At 37.1% G+C, this 4,797-nt stretch overlaps 1 long non-coding RNA gene across 1 annotated transcript; it reads left to right on the top strand.

Annotated features, from left to right (window-relative positions):
- The first annotated feature begins 427 nt into the window (after window positions 1–427).
- LOC131513466 (uncharacterized) lies at window positions 428–4,049 on the top strand. Its single transcript, XR_009262596.1, has 3 exons — window positions 428–902; window positions 1,792–1,957; window positions 2,558–4,049. It is a non-coding gene; the product is annotated as an uncharacterized LOC131513466 (long non-coding RNA).
- The last annotated feature ends 748 nt before the right edge of the window (window positions 4,050–4,797 follow it).

The following is a 4,797-nucleotide window of genomic DNA, read 5'->3' as shown; positions in this document are numbered from 1 at the left end:
TTGTCTTCATTCATTGAGAAGAATCTTAAATCGTTTTTAATGTTTATTTATTTTTTAAAGACAGAGACAGAGCATGAGTGGGGGAGGGGCAGAGAGAGAGAGACACACACACAGAATCCAAAGCAGGCTCCGAGCTGTCAGCACAGAGCCCGATGCAGGGCTTGAACCCACGAACCATGAGATCATGAAATGAGCTGAAGTTGGACATTTAACAGACTGAGCTACCCAGGCACCCTCATTACAAAAGAATCTCAAACCCTACCTCTTTCATGAAGAATGTCGTTGCTTAATGAAAAAGAGTAACTACTCCCAGACCCCAACTTGTTCGAATTGATTTCCCAGGATTATCTACTTACTATTTTGCCTATTATTATTATAATATAATAATATGATATAATATATAATATAATATAATATAATATACTAATTTGCCTATTATTAACATAAATGTTTTTATATTCCAGGTGTTTAATCTCGTAATATTGCAATATTCTCATATTGCATCCTGGGTTTTAAAGAAAAAAATAATGGGAAAAAAAGATTTACTTAAAAATTTCCCCACCATTTACTTTTTCCCAGCTTTGGCAGAAACAATACTACCATCATGAAATTCAATTATGCAAACTTCTTTTCCCTATCAGAACAAACACAGGATTTTTAAAAAGATCTTTATTCCAGTGAGATGCAGGGTCAGACATCTAACGTATAGAACTGCAAGAAATTATTTTACGTGACTATGCTTGTGGTAACATGTTATAGTCAACAGTAAACGGATCCAAGGTCCTACAGAAACCCCTCAGTCACAGAGCTAAACACACAGGCCAGGCTCAGGAGACAGAGAAGCTGATGGAAGACCGGGGGAGGCAGAGCAGTTACAGACCCAGCTACTGCTTCATGTCAAGGTGAGTCAGCAGATCAGCAATCATGTGTGTGTGCGCTACAAAATAGCTTCCTTTCCACTTCCAAATCTCTCAAGCATCTCCCCTGCGGCCTATGTCATACAAAGAAGAAGATCTCGGGAAATTTAGTTCAGCCTGGCCAAAATGACATTTTAATTAAAAGCCATTTTATAGGTTTTCCGTGCCATCGACTTCACCGCTGATTTTTTTCTCCTTCCTTCCCCTTGAGAAAACGAGTATCAAACTGACTGATTTTAAGATTTTAATCTGAAAATGTTTAAATGTACCAGGATGTTTTCTTTAGAAATAACAAAGGAGCAAAATAAAATATTCCCCATGACCCTAGGGTACCAGGCATAAAGATTATGTTTCATATCCACATTTATTTGTTTCATGACTTGCAAGAGGCAAATTAGGTTCCTAATTGAGATCTGCACGGTTTCATGATGAATATTTTATGAAAATGCACGCAAATTGTCACTATCATAAAAAAAATCTATTCAAAGATGCAATGCATCTGTATTTTGATGTGGGAAAATGAGTAAAGTTATAAAAGGCAGAAGGTGTATTTACGTTCTAGGCCCCCCTCCACTCTGGATTGGGTGGGCTTATAAAAAATCATCTTATTTATTTGATATTTAATTACCTCATCTGTAAAACAGGAATGAGCTCTTTAGCAACCTTCAATTCCAGGAAACTTGTAACTTTGAATTATCTATGATTTTCTAAAGTCCAGAAATGTAATAGGAACAATGGTTCCTATGAGGTGGTTGTCCTGAACAGATTTCCTGTTTGATATAATCAGACTCTACTCAGGCAGAAAACACCAGAAGAGTAACTGGATAGATAGCAGCCATCAAGGCCTGTTTTTGTTTTTTGTTTTTTTTTTAAGAACTTAACTGAGAAGAACAGTAAAATGCCTGGACATGCTAGGGTTATCATCTATTTGGGGAAATCCTAAGCCTTTGAAACACACGGCAAGGAAAAACTGACCTTACCTGAAAAATACCTTACCCTGAAAAATAATGTAGCTGTGTTAAAAGAACCACAGGCATGGAGTAAGTGAATGCTTTGAATCTCTATTGTTTTACAATGAGCCTTAGTGACCTCAATCAGGCTTGTGCTTTTCTGATCCGCAACTCTGAAAAAGCAAATTTTGACTGTAAAATGTATTAAGATTTTAACTTATTTGCCATATGTGTTATCTGAAAGAGGGGGAAAAAAAATCCTGCTGTGAAAACCTTTAAAAAAAGTTTGACCACATTAAAAGAGTAAGGCACAAAAGGACAAAAGGATAATGATTTTTTTCCCCCTAAACGCCTGGCCTGAACATAAGTCCTCCAAAAGTCCCCCTTACCAGATGGCTAACCCAGCAAGGGAAGACAGCCAACTTGATTTCAAATGTGAGAGTGATTTTTTATTTAAATGAAAGATAGAAACTGTCTCAATTTTATTATATCTAAGAGGGGAGCTCAAGTGTTCAGCATGTGGGTCTGGTTTGAGTAAAAGTTTGTCTTTTTTTGAATAGAAATCATATGTAATCCCAGGCAGTGGCCTGAACCATTTGCTAATACTAATTGTTGTTGGTTGAAAGTGGAGTAGGAGATTGTTAAAGTCTTCCCTGGCAGAAACCTGATCTGTGGAAATGTACTTCACAGGAACTGTGATGAGGTTTGCAGCTGGCAGGGGAGTATGACAGTGTGGCCACATGCGTCTCCATCTTTCCTTTGGCAACCAAATCGAGACTCACATGAAACAACTCTGGGAGTTAGCTGATGGCCCAAAATGCAGATCTGGCATTCTTTTCCTCCCTACCCCCTTCTCAGCCGGTGATTTGACAACAAAAACTGAAGCGGGTGTATGTCCCATTTCTAAGAACATATATTTTCAAAAAATTATTATTTAATGATGTGGCTATTTTGAACTATGATTAATATAAGTACATTTAAGATATAACATTGGCAAGTTAGAAAACCACCAAGTAAGGCCAGATGTGTAAACTGACTTGATGTTTAAATTTAAAACACCAGCATCAGACTGAAAGGTCTGTTATTCTATGAGTCAAATCACAGAGAATTCATACACAAATTATGCTTACTTGTTATTCCCAGAACCTAGAAAGAATTGCCTTTTAAAGTTATCATTAACTAATCTATACATCATCAAGATAAGTGGATTTTGTTAAAAATATTGAATTATAGAATGAACTTTTGATTTCATGGTAGTCTTGACAACACTTGAGAATCCAGTTATGTTCTAGAAACTGTACTACAAATTGTGTTATGCTTTAAATTATTGTGAGATATGTAAAATTGTTGCTAAATTACTGTTATATTCTTTCCCGATTTAGCTTTGTTCACTAATACCTAGATATCCCACCCCCATCAATACTGTAGGAACTCTGTAGGACTCTGTCATTTCAGTTTTATTGGACATTACCACGACTACTTCCAGATCATGGAGAAAGGAATGAGCAAAGTTCATTAAGGGGAACTAGCACATAATATCAAGTAGATATTCTAAATGCACTTCAGAGAAGAAACACGTTCCCACTACCCATGCACCTACTAGCATTCACTTAATGAGTATAAAAACCTGTGTATGGTCCTTTCACATTTGTTAGAGTTAATAACACTCTATTAATAATAATTAATAATAATACTCTAGCTTTTCAACCATTTACTATCACCATTTCACAGACAAGAAAACACAGTCCCAGGGATCCTGAGCAGACCTGGGGCTCAATACCCACCCCTTTCCAGACACCTACTCATCTAATAACAAGAACAAGTGCAATTACAGATCCTACCTGGGGAAAGGTGTAGAGTAGCCCACCCCATGAAATAAACATAAAATGAAAACATAAAAATAAAAAGAACCCATGGCTTATCATTTATCAGGTATCTTATTATCTTAGGAATATTATAGACTAAAACCCTATCAGAATGCTGCCATTGGCCTATACAATAAAATTTTGTCCTGCTGCCTGGCAAAAGCTCTTCAATTCTAACCATTTAAGAGAAAACTATGTCTTTTACAAGTTAGTGTTCTTTTTTACAGTGTATTTGAAACAAATTATATTATGTAAATTTTATCTAGAAGTGTATTATTCTTTTTAAGCAATTTTATAAAAAGGCTTCTTGATTTGGTTTTGGGTTTTTGTTTTGTTTTGTTTTGTTTGTTTATTTGTTTTTAAATCCTTAGGAGAGCCTGGAGTAGATAAGCAAAAGTAATGGTGTGCTATCCACAAGAATGGTGTCCTAGCTTCTAATCCCCTCCTAAGATAAAATTTTCCTCTAATGAGTCCTTCTAAATGTATGTCCCAGTTTCTTCAGCTACAAACCATGACTATTATCAGATATTTGCTATGATCTTCTCTTCCTTTCACTGATGCACATTTGAACCAATTTTACCCCCAGTCTATAGCCCTTCACCACCGCCCCCTACCTCCCCATCCTCCAGTCCTGCTAAGCTTAGCCTCTCTCCCAGAGCAATGACACAGTTGAAGCCAGAACCCATGTCTTAGCCCCCAAGACCAAGCACGGTGTCTGGCATGTGATTTAAATGATTAAATCTGAGCTGATTAACTAGAACTTGCTGTTTTCATATAGCAGGTAATCCTATCTAATAGGCCAGCGCTTCCCAAACTGTGCTGTGAATTGGAGTCACCTAGGGAGCTTTAAAACATGCTGGTGCCTGGGTCCTACTTCCTGAGATTAATTGGTCTAGGGTATGACCTGAGCATCAGAATGTTTCAAAGTTCCCCAGGTGATTCTACCAAGAAGCCAAGAGTGAGAGTCACTCCAATAGCCAAATGCTTCCCAAGTTGAGAAATGCCCCAAGTGATCCCGTGTTTGCAGGGTAACTGCAATGTCTTAGGTTATAACATAGAGAGAGC

Source organism: Neofelis nebulosa, chromosome 6, assembly GCF_028018385.1.
Source record: "Neofelis nebulosa isolate mNeoNeb1 chromosome 6, mNeoNeb1.pri, whole genome shotgun sequence".
NCBI classification, from domain to species: Eukaryota; Metazoa; Chordata; class Mammalia; order Carnivora; family Felidae; genus Neofelis; species Neofelis nebulosa.
This window is presented reverse-complemented; position numbering and strand designations above follow the sequence as displayed.